The following is a 16,753-nucleotide window of genomic DNA, read 5'->3' on the forward strand; positions in this document are numbered from 1 at the left end:
GAAAGATGAACTTTCTGCTCCTGTAAAGATTTACAGCCTCAAAAACCCTGTACAGGGGTCGCTATGAGTAGGAATTGACTCCACGGCACATCACAACAACCTGGCCAACCGATTGGAAAAGATCCATATTTGTGCCTATTCCTAAGAAAGATGACTCAGGGGAAAGCAGAACTCATTAAATATCAATACCACATGCAAGTAAATTTTGCTGAAGGTAATTCAAAGACAGTTGCAGCAGTACGTAAGTTGTTGTTGTTAAGTGTTGCCGAGTCAGTTTGGACTCATAGTATAGGGTTTCTAAGTAGCAGCTGGTGAGCTTGAACCAATGATCTTGTGGTTCAAACCAACCTTGCTGCCTAGTGCATTCACCCACAGCACCACACCAGTACATATGCAGCAGCTGCCAGAAATTCAAGCTGGATTCAGACTATCTACAAGAAACACAAGAGACCTAATGAAACAGACATAAATAAAACTTCTGGAACCCTGAACATCAGAGGAAATGTTACTTGCACAAATGCACTGAGTGCTTGCTGGGAGGAGAAGCTGAGCAGGGACAGTGAGAGAGAGAAGGAGATTGGTCAGATGTGGCATGATCATTTTGTGAGCAGCTCTGGCAACAGATGGAGGCTTAGCAGAGCAGATTCACACAGGCGATAGGAAAGGTACAATTCCTTCTCTTTCCACAGGCTTTCCTGGTGACCAGAGGTATGGCAAGGTACCCTCTTCATTCTTCCCCAGCACAGACTCTGCTCTCCAGGAGTTCGGAGCCATGTGATTGGGAGTCATACCAGTATGAGGCAGGGTCAGCTGCACTGAATTAGTGCCTGGATTTAGGCACGTTCAGCTCCAGACCTACAGGACTCACAGAGCCACCAGACCAGCATTTAATCAGCCTGCCCACAGCTGTCCTGTGTTGCTAACAGACATTGAAACCAGTTCCATCAGGGGCCTCCAGGAACTACTTCCAGATTGAGTTCCCCGAACATAGACAACCCCAAGGCTGATAGGACTCAATCTAGATGCAGTGGCATGGAGAGACAGAGCAGCTTCAGGTTCTAGGCCCATGCACTGAGTAAGGCTCAGTGCCTACGGGCAGGAAACTGGCTTGCAGAATGTGCTCCTTGGGCATTCACAGACCAGTTAAAAGAGCTTTGTAACACTTGAGGCATGTCTGCAATATGACAGACAAGAGGCGTTCTTGACTGGAGAACTGCATCCTGAGTTTTTCTGATCCTGAATTGTACTGTGTTTACTTCCCTAAGGAACCCATGATCATGAATAATGTTATGAGTTCTGTGTGGCCATTGCAATGGATTACAGAACCCAGATGGGAAGCAAAGAGTGCTGTGGAAGGGATGGTTGGTTTCAGAATACAGTAAAGAAGGCTGTATGGTAGAGGCATGTGTGACCTTCACATCATAAGAATTAGTGTTGACGTAGAGAGATGGAGCAGTTGGGGACTTTAGACCCAGATAGGGAGAGGGGTGGTGTGCTGATGACCGGGGGGGGCAGGCTTGCAGGGTTGGTAGATGATGCATGGAGGGGACTGTAACCATGGCAATGAAATGATATACAATAAGATGAATGTAAAGCTAATGTTCTTCCATGTACACTATCACATAATTCACAATAAAACATTAAAAAAAAAATAATAATCAGTCTTGAGCTTGTCTTTCCCTTGTGAAGCCAGAGGAAGTTAGACATGGCTCCCACATGGTTTTTGTATGTAGCCAGAATGTTCCTTAGAATCAAGGATAGTGAGTCTTTGTCTCATACTTCAGACAGGAGATATCTGTGCCTAGAGGAGGACATCGTGGTTGGTAAAGTGGAAGAATAAAGAGGGACACCCCCAAGGAGATGGACTGGCACAGTGACGGCAGCAATGGGCTCAGGCATAACAATAATCATGAGAATGGCACAGGACCAGGTAGTAGTTCATGCTGTTGTTCATAGGGTTGCTATGAGTCACAAATGAGTCGATGGCACCAAACAGCAACATCAATCTGTATGTTGAGCAAATAATCTGAGAATCTGGGTTATATGAAGAAGACGTGGCATCAGGACTGGAGGTAAAGTTATTAAATAACTCCGTGATATGCAGATGACACAGTCTTGCTTGTGGAAAGTGAATAGGACTTAAAATACTGAAGAAGATCAAAGGCCTTCAGTATGAATTGTAACGAAAATGAAAATTCTCACAAGTGGACCAACAAACATCATGAAAAAAAACAGAGAAAAGATTGAAATTGTCAAAGACTTCAATTTGCTTGCATCTACAATTAATGCTCATGGAAGCAATAATTCAAGAAATCAAATGACATATTGCACTAGGCAAATCTGCTGCAAAAGATCTCTTTCAAGTGTTCAAGAGCCAAGATGTCAGTGTGAGGATTCAGGTGTGCCTGATCCAAGCCATGGTATTTTCAGTTGCCTCATATGCATATGAAAGTTGGACAGTGAATAATGAAGCCTCCAGAAGAATTGATGCATTTGAATTATTATTTTAGTGAAGAATATTGAAAATACCATAGACTTCCAGAAGAACAAACAAATCTGTCTTGAAAGAAGTACAGTCATTATGCTCCTTAGAAGCCAGGATGGGGAGACTTTGTTTCTTGAACTTTGGGCATATTATCAGGGACCAGTCCCTGGATGACATCATGCTTGGAAGGTGGAGAATCAGCAATAAAGAGCAAGAACCCCAACAAAATGGACTGAGACAGTGGCAGCAACAATGGGCTCTAACATAACAACTATTGTGAGGTTGGCAAATGACTGGGCTGGGCTTCATTCTGTTGTGAATAGGGTTGCTATGAATCAGAACTGATTTGATAACACCCAACAACAACAGCAAATATTTCTTTGCTTTACTGCATTCATACCTCTCCTGGGTTTTTCACAGATACTTTAAGTCTATATGCTTTGATGGAAGAGCCATAGTCTTAACCTGATTTTCCTTTGAGGCTTTTTCTTCTTCTCTTTTTATCAAAAGAAGAAACAATTATGGCTCCACACCCATTGGAAAATTTAAATATAGTATGAAGTCTATAATCTTATTATTTCTGCTGCAAAGCTGAATTTTAATAATCCTTTGTTGCTTAATGTTTTCTCAAGTTTATTTCCTACTGCTTGTAATTAAAAACCATAATCCTATGAGTCTTAAAACTTCTTGTTGCCTCTATCCCCTCTTTTTGACTTTTATAAACAAGGCTTTTTTCCCTCAACTCCACTCTTTGTTATACTTCCTTGCTAAATGTATTCATTACCACCCAATACACATTAGTGTCTTGGTTTTCAACGTCTAACCAGTACCTGAAACTCATTAGGAATTTTATCTGCCTCCCAGATTATTATGGGTGATAGTTTTATCAAATGTTTTCTCATTTGTTGTTGTGTGCCGTAAAGTCGATTCCAACTCATAATACCACTAGGGTTTCCAAGAATGTAAATTCCCGTGGGAGCAGAAAACCTTATCTTTCTGCCGTGGAGCATCTGTTGGATTCAAACAGCCAACCATGTGGTTAACAGACTAATGTGTAACCCACTACACCACCAGGGCTCTGTTTTCCCATGTTTTTAGCCTCCAGCATCAACGGAAACCCTGTACAGGGTCGCTATGGGTTGGAACTGACTCAACAGCACTTAACAACAACAAATCAATTTTCTATGTCTGCCAAACAACCTCCAAGATGATGCTACTTATTTTTGGTGATTTGCTCAAGCAGCACCCAACTCCTGTTAGCATTACCATTATCTATATTCATAGGTGGTTGTTGCTGTTAGGTGCCATAGAGTCATTACCGACCCATAGCACCCTTATGCACAGAAGAATGAAACACTGCCCAATCCTGGACCAACCTCACAATTGTTGCCACGCTTGAACCCATTGATGCTGCCACTCTGCCAATCCATCTCCTTGGGGGTCTTCCTCTTTTTCTCTGACCAACAAATCAGTGTTGGAAGAAGTGCGGCCAGAGTGGTTCTTGGAGGCCAGGTTGGTCAAACTTGGTCTCTCATACTTCGGACATATTGTCAGGAGGGACCAGTTGCAGAATAGGTTAGGCTTATATTATATTCGCAAGTGACCCAGAATCTCAGCAGTTTATCGCAAAGTAGTTCATTGCAAAGGTCATTGCAATGTCCTTTTCAGATGTGGGGATCTGGCAACTACTTAAAATGAAGCAAATAGGGATCCAGGCCGACAGGCTCTGCCAACCTGCAGCCGCAGCATTTGAAACATGTGGCCTATTGGTTGCTGTGACAGTACCCCAGACTTTCTAAGCTTGGTCCAGGCCTAACACATACATACCACTTCCACCCACTGGTAAGAGCCAATTCAAGGGAGCTTAGAAATGCTGCCTTCTGTGTGCTCTGAGACTGTGGAGAATTATATTGGTGACACTAATGATATCAAAAGGAGCTCTGGTGGTGTAGTGGTTATGAACTGGGCTGCGAGCCGCAAGACCAGCAGTTAGAAACTACCAGCGGTTCCGCGGGAGAAAGAAGAGGCTTTCTGGTCCCGTAAAGATTTACAGCCTCGGAAACCCTATGCAAGGCTGCTATGAGTCGGAACCAACTGCATGGCACATAACAACAACAACAACAACAATGTTAGGGAAGCATGGTGGCTCTGTGTGATAATCAGTGGACTGTGAACCATAAGGTCATCCACCTGAGCCCACCAGCCACTTCTCAGGTGAAAGATGAGACTTCCTGCTCCCGTGAAGATTTACAGCCTTGGAAATCCTGAAAAGGGTCACCATGACTCAACTGATTCAGTAGCACTTAGCAATAATACCTACCACCTTATCCAAATGAATTAAGTACAGAATTAGAATGGTGAATTACAAAAGATTTTAAAAGAATATGCTTTCAACTACATTTCCCTTACTTTCTCCAATCTGGCCTAAGAACTCAGTATGGTCAATTATTGGTAAGTAACTATTTTGTATCTTCCCTCATGGATGTCCCTGAGTGATGCAAATGGTTAATGTGCTTGGTTGCAAAGTTAAAGGTTGGGGGTTGCAGCCCACCCAGTGGCACATTTGTAGAAATGCTTGGTGATCTACTTCCAAAAAAGTTAGCCACTGAAAACCCTGTGGAGCACAGCTCTACTCTGCCATACATATGTACCCTGTGAGTCAGAATCAACTCACTGGTAAATGATACTGGTACTAAAAGCTCTTCATATATTATTAAGTTTGTAACTATTCTCACTACTTTGTAGATGCTTAAGTAACCATACCACTTAAGAATGAAAAGAATTTGTAATAATTGTAGCATCTTAGCTTTAAATAATTTTTGTTCATAAAGTTTAAGATGGATGTACTATGTAACTTACTTACAGTATTGCTTTTGTTGTTGTTGAGTGTCTTCCCGTTGATTCTGACCCATAACGACCCTGTATAGGGTTTCCAAAGAGAGACTGGTAAGCTTGAACCGACCTTACAGTTCAAACGACTTTGCAGTCTGATGCATTAGCCCACAGCGCCACATATATAGAGATTAAAATTTCAAGAAGCAGTCATATTTCTTAATTTGTATATCTTTTCCACATCTCAGCTTTTTTCCATTTTCTCTTGAGAATATTTTTTCCATAATCATACAAGGTACTAACTTAGATATATCCTCTCTGAAGAAATTTATACTTAAAACACTTTGCAGAAGAAAGTAATAAACATAAAATCTAAAAACTCCACTGTTTGTTAGTCATAAATAGCAAGATGGTAGTTGATCAGTCTGTAGCAGTCCAGGTAGATAATGGTTATTCAGACAGTGTGGGAGGCATTCTAACACAAAAATGCATTCTGTTAAAGTTAACTGTTGAAATAATACTTGCTCGATGCCTCCTTAGGGCCATTACTTTACAGGGCAACCCTAGAAAATAATTGTGAGGGTGAGAAAATGGCACTGTAAAACCCATTTTCTGGTCTGGGAAACTGATTGCTGAGAGTGTTTCATAAGACTGTCATGGAGAGAAATGGGAGGTAGTTCACCTCTCCCCCCATTGACTATGGGTTTCCAGAAGCAAAAGGAAAGCTCCATTCCTTTTCCCTCACCCCTACACTGGAGGTACTATTGTTAACATATTAGTAAAAAAAAAAGTTGACATCTTACTGTGGTTTGGCTAAAATTTTACAGAGCAATTTATACATTCAACAATTTATACACATTTTGTTTCATGACATTAGTTTTAATCCCTTCAATGTAACAGCCCTCTTCCCACTCTATCCTGGGTGCAGTTTTCATTCACTTATCTTTCCTGCCCTTCCTACCTGCTGAGCTTTACTTTTGCGCAAATGCTGCTCTTTTGGACTCATTTGGTTGGTTGTTTTGAGGAACATTAGTGATATTATTCCCTTCATAGGCCTCTGTATTGTTAGACTGAAAGGTGAGCTCCAGAAGTGGGTAATACTGAATTAAATCGCTTGACAAACACAAATGTTTTTTGTGTGGCACTTGGAGGGCAGATGTGGGGAACAAAATTACCAGTCAGAAAACTGCTTTCACATTATAGGGTAACAAGTAAACAATTACAAAATGATTACAGATAGTGGAAACATATAAAAGTTCCACTAGGGCAATCAGAGCTCTCAGAGAAGATTGAATATTTTAGAATTTTTTTTCAGAGAAATAAACTTAAAATCAGAATTTATGCAGAAAACTTGGAAAATACTGAAATCAGGAAGCAAAATCAGCAGTAATCTCTGTTAATATGTTATTAAGGAGTCCTAGTGTGGCACTGTTAGGATAAACACTCGACCACAAGGTCAATTTGAACTGCAAGTTTGGCAGTTCTAACTCACCAGCTGCTCCCCATAGAGGCTCACTATGAGTGGGAATCAACTCGACAGCACTTAACAACAAATATGTTGACATCTTTTTCTAGTTTTTCTAGTACTTTTCTCCCAACTTTTTATTGTGAATTGAGTGAAGGTATACAGACAAGACCATCCATGTTACATTCAATAAATCATACACTTAGTTTCATCTCAGTGATAATCCCCATGTAACAATAGTTAACTACCTGTTTCCCTGTGGTTCCTGTTTGCATTCCACCCACCTTTCCATCCCTTGTCAACTTTATCCTTAGGAAAATATTGCCCTTTTGATATTGAATGGTTGACCATTCCATGGGAGCATACCTTACTAGTGTTGTTGCCCCACTATACACTTCTCTACTGCTTGGCTGAAAATTGGGCCACAAGGTTGAGTTCCTTTCCGGACCTGAATGGTGGGCAAGCCAAGGGCCATGGTGTCAGGTTCTTTCAGTCTCTTTCTGACAAGTAAATCTGTTCTTCTAATATTGAGTTTAGTTCCACATTTTCTCCCAACCTCTAATGTGATTCCTTTCAGAGCAGTTGGTAGTGGTAGCTGAGTACAGTCCAGTTCTTTTGGTCTCAGCCATAGAAAATGATGTTCACAAGTTTCATTTGTCTACTGGGCTAATTGATTTCAAGCCTCTTCTGTTCTTATCACTTTTCTTTATTCCGTACCTGGAGACACAGACCAATAAATAGTTGCACCTTACACAGGACTAATGAGTTTTCGAGATCCCAAACTCTATTAGTCATATTAGACTACTGAATAGCCTTATTTGTGTTAAGCAGAGATTAGGGTGAGTGCAAAGGAATAGAGCTTTCCTTTCAGTTCCAGTAGTAGTATTTTCTCATAAATTCACAGCCTGCTGTTGGCAGGTGTCATTAGTGATGATTTCCCCCAAGAGAAAGCATATTTTTAGCCATTAAGGACTTTCTCCTAATGCTGATCTGGGTTTAAAGTGTCATTATTAAGGAAGAATGAATTTCATACTAGGGCAACTACATACAGTCCCACATCTATCTGTACCTATCTCCATCTATCTGCACTCTTACCATTTTGTTTTATTGTAATTTGCTATATTCTTTTATACGCATTTTTGTTAAAACAACAATTTCCAAGGAAACAAGATACTTAGTGCATTCTAAAATAGTTTCATGCTACTCTCTGGAAAGTCACTTTCCAAGATTTCGTAATAGAAACAGTATCACTGGGACATCGTTTTCCTTGTAACTTGTACCTTCTACTTTGGAACTGGATACTTTTGATACATGAACGTCGTTCATATTTAAAACACACTGTATCAAAGTTTTTTTGTGTGTGTGTAGAATTGCATTGCTTAAGTCCAGGGAGGCCATCTTGTAGTCGGGGGAGAGTTCGCGGCCACTTTTTTTGACTGGTCTCTGGGAACGAACGAAATCTGGGGACTCCAAGGGTGAGGTACAGCGTCCATTCTACGAAGAGTTCGACCGCTGCGGGGTCAGCTAAAGTCTTTGCGATCACTGCCGACTGGCCACGTTCACAAAGACCCTCTTTCCCAGAGGCAGATTCCTCCGTGGCTCTCAATGAAGCCCAAACCTTGAGTTCTCCGAAAGCTTTGGCCAATACTGGCCCGCTTGGAATTTCACTCCGGGTGCAACAAACCACCAGCCAGAGTTGATTTGATTTGATCCTGAGGCCCCTCCGTAATCTGAAAAGAGCGCTGCCAATTCAGCCCGCTCCGAAGCGGGAGTATTCCTTAGAATAAACGTACTTCGTCTTTAGAGGGATCCCGTTGCTAAGTTATAAAACTTATGGCACTTTCGTCTAAAACACTCACTGTAAAAATGAAAATGAGTCAGTCATGACTCCAGCTACATTAGGAGGTAATGGGCGGAAACGCTCAGTTGCGTGACGTTGACTACACTGGAGGTGTTTCTGCCCTTAACAAAAATGGCTTCGAGATTTGGCTGACGGTAAGTCACGTGTTTGCAACCTGGCTGAGGGACAGTATGGCTTCAGCTGACAAGCGGATATTATTATTCACTTCCGGGTGAGACCTATCGGGCGCCATCTTGTCTTGTTCGGGAAGAAGTAGAAGCATCGAACGGATTGGAGAAGGTATTGCAGGAACAGTGGCAACAACGGTGTTCCGTAATCAAAGTGGGTAAGTGATGGAAAACAATTACGCGTTAGGTTTCTGCCGAGCCATTAAGATCCTCTTATGTTTCAGTGGCGAAGGTACCATAACTTAAACTCATAGGATGCGTGCGCTCCTTGGCGCGACTGCTGAAACCTCACCCCCTTAAAGCGGCGGCGCCCGCCTGACTTTGTGGATCAGAGCCGTGCTCTCGATGTAAAGGAAATATTAACAGAATGCTCACAACCTCTTCTAACTACGAAAGCTTCCTCTGGGATGAGAAGGGACTAATTGTTGGGTTCCTGACCGGCCGTTAAGCACTGCGCGTGCGTAGTGGGTACCCTTTTATGGGGAGGGGACGCTAGGAAGGGTGGAGGAGGCGGGCCCCCTTCCCCCTCCACACCCCTCCCGAACCTGGAGCTTTTGCCCTGTGTGGCGCTGACTACGCAAGCGCGACCAGAGGAACATTCTCTCGTTGACTATAATTAGGCTCATTAGTTTATGTGTTCTTATCCGATCTTCGACATTAGGCATTAAGTTTCACTAGAGAAAGAGAGAAAGAGGTAGTTTCCATTTTTTTCAGTTATAATGTCCAATATTGGCTGTTATGGACGTCTGGCCACCTTGAGAACTCAACAGATTTTTGATTGTCATTTGGTAATTCGTAGAAGAGTTTAAGATCTTACTCTCTTTAATCACTCTTCCACCCCCGAGTAAAATGAAATAAATTTGGCATTTATCATTTATTGAAGCAAGGCAAAAACAAGACTTAAAAAAAAAGTAACAGTAATTCCGTTTTTAAGATGTTCTTGACTCTGCATTAAAAAATATATATATTAATAAATTTTATTCTTATAATAGTTTTGGATTTATAGTAAAATGAAAAAGGTAGTACAGAGAGTTCCCTTGTAGCCCAGTTAGTAACATCTTACATAAACTGGTAGGTAGGGTACATTTGTTTACAAAGTAAGATATAATGAAATGTGCACAGACCTGGAGTTAGAAAGCCAGAAGGGAAGAATACAATCAAATCCTCAAGTTGGAATAATTGTATAAGTGTAGAAAAATGCTACCCTTGATTTGCAATATTGAAGGTTTCTATGGGCTCTGGTAGAGTAGTGGTTACGAATTGGGCTGCGAACCTCAGGGTCAGCAGTTCGAAACTACCAGCTATTCTGCGGAAGAACGATCAGGCTTTCTGCTCCTGTAAAGATTTACAGCCTCGGAAACCCTGTACAGGGTTGCTATGAGTCGGAACCGGCTCCATGGCACATAACAACAACATGGGCAAATAGTGCCTTGGTGATGTAGTGATAAAGAAAAGCGCTTGGCTGCTAACCAGAAGGTTCAAACCCATCAGCCACACCCAAGGGAGAATGATATGGCATGCTGCTTCCGTAAAGATTAATAATAGCCTTGGAATGGCTATTATGGGGCAATTCTCCTCTGTTCTGTATGGTTGTTATGAGTTGGAATTGACTCCACATCAGAGAATTTTATGAACAAAATATTGAATGACGCAGGAAACATCAAAAGAAGAAAGGAATCCTCAGTTACTGTACCAAAAAGAATTGGTTGACATCCAAGCGTTTCAGGAGGTAGCATATGTTCAAGAACTGAAGGTATTAAGGAAAGAAGTCCAAGCTGCACTGAAGGCATTGGCAAAAACCAAAGCTCCAGTAATAATCTGTTGGGAGTTTTCAACAAACAGATGCAACACTGGAAGTGTTCACCCATTTATGTCAAGATATTTGGGTGACACCTACCTGGCCAATTGCCCTTTCCAAAAGGTGACCAAACAGAATGCAGACATTATTGAACAACATCGTTAATATCCCATACAAGTAAAATTTTGCTGCAGGTAATTCACAAACATTTGCAGCAGTATATCCATAGGGAGCTGCTAAAAATTCAAGAAGATGACATGGAACAAAGGATATCATTGTTGATGTCAGATCTTGGCTGAAAGCAGAGATAATTACTTCTGTTATATTATTTTACAAAGGAATTTGTGTATTAAAACAAATTATAAATAATGTGAAGAATAGAAATTCCAGAACACTTAATTGTACTCATGTGAAATCTGTATGTAGAGAGACCAAGAGGTAGTGATGTGTGATATCAGGAAAGATGTGGGTCACATTTTTATCACCAGACTTATTTGATCTGTATGCTGAATAAATAATACAAGAAACTGAATTATATGAAGATCTTGGTGTCAGGATTGGAGGAAGACTCTTTAACAACCTGTTGTTGTTGTTAGGTGCCATCGAGTCTGTCCCGACTCAAAGCAACCTTATGTACAGCAGAACGAAACACTGCCCAATCCTGGGCCAACCTCACTATTGTTGCCACGCTTGAGCCCATTGATGCTGTCACTGTGATATGATACAATCTTGCTGAAAGTGAAGACTTGAAACAGTTAATGATAAAGAGCAAAGAGTGCAGGGTAGATTATATCTCAACATAAAGCAAAAGTTCTCACAATTTGACCAATATGCAACATCATGATAAATGGAGAAAATAATTGAAATTTTCAAGGATTGTATTTTACTTGGTGTTCTGGTGTGGAATAATGCACTGGACCTCAAGGTCTGTTTGGACCACAAGGTCAACGGTTCAAATTCACTAGCCACTTCTTGCAAACCCTATTCAGGGTTGCTATGAGTCAGAATCGACTTGACGGTACTTAACAACAACATCCATGCATTAGTAACTAAATTCCATTAGTTCCTTGATCTTTGCCTAATGTTCTTACTCTGTTTCAGAGTCCCATCATTGTGTAGTTATCATCTATCCTTAGTTGTCTTTTGGCTATGAGAGTGTCACAAACTTTAATTGTTTTTGATGACATTAAGTATTTTGAGGAGTAGTAGGCAGTTGGACTCTTGGTGTGGCACTGTAAGAGCAGCACTTGACTACAATCCACAAGGTCAGAAGTTGGAACCCACCAGCTGCTCCTCAGAAACCTTGTATAGGGTTGCTGTGAGTTGGAACTGACTCTGGCACTTAACAACAACAGGCAGGTATGTTGTAGGTTGCCCTTCTGTTGGAATGTGTCTGATGTTTTTCTAGTGATTAGACCAGGGCTTGGAGGTTTTGGGAAGAGAATTACGTGGATAAAGTGTCATTTTCATTGTGTCATATCAAAGATACGTCCTATATTTATTGCTCTTGTTATTGACCTTGATCACCTGAAGTAATGTTTGTCAGTTTTTCTACTGTAAAATTACTTGGATCTTTTTTGAAGGAAGTCAGTATGCACAACCCATGTCTAAGGAATATGGATTTTTGCTTCCCCTGCCTGGGAGTAGAGTATTTATATAATTTATTTGGAATTCTTCTGCATGAGAGATTTGTATCATTCTTCCCATTTATTAATGTACTTAATTGTATTAGTATGAACTCATGGATATTTAGTTAATGTGTTGTTGTGACGTGCCATTGAGTCAGTTCTGACCCATAGCTACCCTGGATAGGGTTTTCGAGGAGCAGGTGATGAGCTTGAACCACCAACCTTGCAGTTGAAATGGCTTTGCAGTCTGGTGCATTAACCCACATACTTTAAGTTAAAATCCAATACTATTTTATTTTGTTGCCTTAAATTGTTCCAGCTTCGGAATTCTTTCAGTTGATCCCTGGGCCTCTTTGACATGCCCCACCCTTTTGTGTGTGTGCTTCTTTGCTTTCTGGCACTACAAGATTCTCGAGGCTCATCTTTTAAGTTTTTGTGTAAGTTCTAGAATTAACCATTTCTCCAAGGGGCATTGGCTCTTTTTATTGGAGAAAGATATTAGAAACCAAGATCTGGATGCTAGATACTGTGCTTGTTGCTTACTGGGATATTGTTTCTTTTAAGGCTTCTCTCTCTTTTTTTCAGTTATCACTTTTTTGAAGCTTTTTACTGTAAATTTAGTGAAGGTTTACAGAACAGATCATCAGTTGCACAATTAACAAATTATACACTTCATGTCATTACATTGATTACAATTCATTCATTCACTTAATTTTTTTCCCTTCCCCTGTACCCTCCATCTGTCTTGGAATCATCATAGAATGGTTCATTTAGCAAGAAACCTTTTCTTAATTTACAACAGTGGTCTAATGCTATATTTGGCCTATTGCGATTGACTAATTTCACTCAGCATAATATTATCTGGGTTTATCCTTGTTGTGAGGTGTTTTGCAGGTTCTTTTCTTCAACATTGCATGACATTCCATCCTGTGTAAGTACCAAAGTTTGCTGAATCCTTCTTCTGTTGATGGACATTTAGGCTGTGTCTATATTTTTTCTATTGTGAATACTGCAGCAGTGATCGTGGGTGTGCATATATCTTGTCATGTCACAGCTCTTTATTTCTTTAGGATATATACCAAGTAGAGGGGTTGTTGGGTCATACGGTATTTCTATTTCCAACTTTTTTTAGAAAGTACCATACCATTTTCTAAGTGGTTGTACCATTTACAAACCTACCTGTAGCGTTGGAGGGTCCCAGTGTCCACATCATCACCAGCATTTGTTGTTTTCTGTTTTTGGAACTTTGCTATTAATGCTGGAGTAAGATGATACTTCATTATTTTTTGTGTGTGTGTGTGTGTCTCTAATGCCTAATGATCGTGAGCATGTTTGTTGGCCTCCTGAATGTTTTCTTTGGTGAAGTGTCTGTTCATGTTCTCTACCCATTTAAAAATTTGGATTATTTGTCTTCCTGAAGTGTTCTATAGATTTTGGAGAGGAGTCTTTTGTCTGATATGTCATTGCCAGACATGTTTCCCACCATGTGCATTCTCTTTCTACTTGTTTGGTGAAATTCTTTGATGCACATAAGTGTCTAATTTGTGTATGTGAATTGAGTGATAGTTTACATGGGAGAACATTAGCTTTATATTCATCCTGTCATATTTCATTTCATTGCAATGATTGCAATCTCCTCTATGCATCATCATTCAACAGCATTTGCTTCCATTCCCTCTTTTTTTGTTTCGTTTTTTTTTAGGATGTACACTGAAGCACTTAGGAATATATAACCATTCAAACAACCGAAGGGTATACCCTGCAAGCCTTCCTGAGACCAGAGTCCCCACCGCTCCATCTCTCCACGTCATCGTCTCTGCCTCCATCTCTGGCGTCATTGCTTCTCTGGATAGGGTCCTGCACTTGCTCTTCCCTCTTGATGGTCCCAGCGTCTTCTGCTCCTGGACTGCAAGATCAACCACTCCCCTCCTTTTGTTACAAAATGTCTATCTTTACTCTTGTACACGCACAGTCAGTCCTGATAACAATTGTTCACTATTGAACCACAAAAGTCTTATTCTCATCTCCTTTCACCAGCCTTGTCCAGACAGGTTGGAAACCACTCAGTGGAGATTCTACCTACTCCCTCACTCTCTGCAACTAGTCTCCCTCTTGAAAGCTTGTAAGTTAGTCCCTTCTTGCCTTTGTAATCCCCCCATTTTGGGTAGCCAATGTCTAAGTTGCCCATCCCTGTCAACCCTTTGTACCGAGGGGGTAGGGATGATCCTCACTGTAAAGATTTGTCCTCTCTTTTGAGCTACTAATTCCATAAGTATAGGACAAGTTGATCAAATTGTAGTGGATTACTCTTTTTTTCCCTCTTCTTTCTTAGTCTAGTTGAGTTCTGATCATCCAGTCATTGAAGTCAGGTCAAGTGGATACTGTCTGCAAGTATAGTTGTTCTTGTGCATGTTTTCTCACTTCATATCATCTGGATGCTTCATTCTTCACTCTAGTCCTCTGTGGCCATGTCCCTGCCCATGGGCCCAGGAGTCCCCAGGTCTTGCCATATTGCTGGCCAACCAAGTCTCAACCCAGGCTAACAGGAGTCTATTGAAACGTGATCAGACTTAGCTTACAACTTCATTGGTGTTTTTCTCCCACTTCCCTTATCTTTGGTCACCAGCCAGACCACATGCCTACTCGTGTATTCCCCTTGAGTGTCAGTCTTGGAAGGGGGACTTGACCACTTGCCTTGATGGCTCCCCAAGGAACAGCTTGCTTGTTCTTGTAGTAGTCAGTCAGACTGCTGTTACTGTTTTTGATTTTTCTTGCTGGTCTTTCTTTCAAGAAGTATCTTCTATTTAGCCGTTCCAGGCTGGTCTGCTTGTCCTTTCAAGTGGAAATTTCCCACCTCAGACCATTCTGGATGGGGTTCAGGATTCCACCTGGGTCAAAGGCTCCACAGGAAGCCTCCTTCACTGGGCAAGTTCTAGTCCCATTTTAGGTATTCCAATCAGTTATAGGCTAAGGATGGACTTACAAGCTTTCTGTGGTGATGTTTCTGGCTACCCTTTCTCTACCCCTCAAGTATCTTATTTTACAATAGTAGGCAAGGGAAACCAAGACTCAAAAGACAGCCAAGCATAAGTGTCTAAGAAGCCCCAATAATATGTTTTGTCATCACTTTTGTGTGTTTTCAGTAATTTTTGATTGTGCATTTATACTACGTATCAGAGCTCCTAAGTTTGTCCCTATTTGTTTCATTTATGATCTGTATAGTTTAGGTTTTATATTTAAACTGTGTTGAGTGTATTTTTGTATATGTATTTTTGTGTGAGATAATGGGTCTTGTTTAACTTTTATGCAAATGGTTTCCAGTTCTGCCAGCACCATTTGTTGAAAAGACTATCACTTCCTCATCTAACACGTTTTGGCGCTTTGCCGAAGATCAACTGGATTTACTTCTGGTTTCCCAATTATGTTCCATTGATCTATGTATCCATTCCTTGTTCCAGTACCAGGCTGTTTTAACTACTGTGGCTGTGTAGTAGGTTTTGAGATCAGAAAGTGAGAGGTCTCCTACTTTGTTATTTCCAAATAATGTTTTGCTTGTCCAGATCTCTTTTCCATATAAAGCTTCTTTAGTTGTTAGAGCCACCAAGTCAGTTCCGACTCAGAGTGAACCTATATAGGGTTTCTGAGGAGTGGCTAGCGAGCTTGAACCACCAACCTTGTGGTTCAAGCTGAATTTGCAGTCCGGCACATTAACTCACAGTGCTACACGAAGATTCTGCTTAGTGTTTCTATCTTGTTTTAAAGTATGATGCTGGAATCTGGATTAGGATAGCATTATATAATATCTGTAGATTGCTTTGGGTAGTATTAACATTTTCACAGTATTAAGTCTTGCTGTCCACGAGTGGTGGTGGTGGTGGTGGCTGTGTGCCGTGGTGTCGGTTCCAATTCATAGCGACCCTGTACAGGGTTTCCAAGGCTGTAAAACTTTACGGGAGCAGAACGCCTCATTTTTCTCCCGTGGCACAGCTGGTACTTTCAAACTGCTGACCTTGCGGTTTTCAGCCCGATTCATAACCACTACGCTACCAGAGCTCCTTTATTCATGGATGGTGGTGGTGGTTGTTGTTCGGTGCCATTGAGTCAGCACCGACTCATAGCCACCCTATGCACAACAGAATGAAACAATGTCCGATCCTGGGCCAACCTCACTACTATTGCCACACTTGAGTCCATCGATGCTGCCACCTGGCCAATCCGTCTCATTGGGGGGGGGTCTTGCTCTTTTTCTCTGACCCTCCATCTTACCAACCATGATATCCTTCCCTAGCGACTGTTCTCTCCTGACAATATGTCCAAAGTATGAGAGACGAAGTTTGGCCATCTTGGCCTCTAAGGAACACTGGCTGCATTTCTTCCAGAACAGATCTATTGGTTCTTTTGGCAGCCCATGGCACTTTTAGTATTCTCTTCCAACACCATAATTCAAAGGCATCAATTCTTCTATGATCTTCCTTATTCACTGTCCAGCTTTCGCATGCATCTGAGGTCATTGAAAA

The 16,753-nt window shown here is 41.2% G+C and overlaps 1 protein-coding gene across 2 annotated transcripts in view; it reads left to right on the forward strand.

Annotated features, from left to right (window-relative positions):
* Window positions 1-8,850: 8,850 nt before the first annotated feature.
* Window positions 8,851-16,753, forward strand: part of PNISR (PNN-interacting serine/arginine-rich protein) — a 43,620-nt gene continuing 35,717 nt past the window's right edge. For both annotated transcript variants that reach the window (XM_006865844.1, XM_006865845.1), the window contains exon 1: window positions 8,851-8,968. The gene's annotated coding sequence lies outside the window, so the exon portion shown is untranslated. The remainder of the gene's footprint in view (window positions 8,969-16,753) is intronic.

The sequence above is a fragment of the Chrysochloris asiatica genome, unplaced genomic scaffold (genome assembly GCF_000296735.1).
Source record: "Chrysochloris asiatica unplaced genomic scaffold, ChrAsi1.0 scaffold00084, whole genome shotgun sequence".
Taxonomy (NCBI): Eukaryota; Metazoa; Chordata; class Mammalia; order Afrosoricida; family Chrysochloridae; genus Chrysochloris; species Chrysochloris asiatica.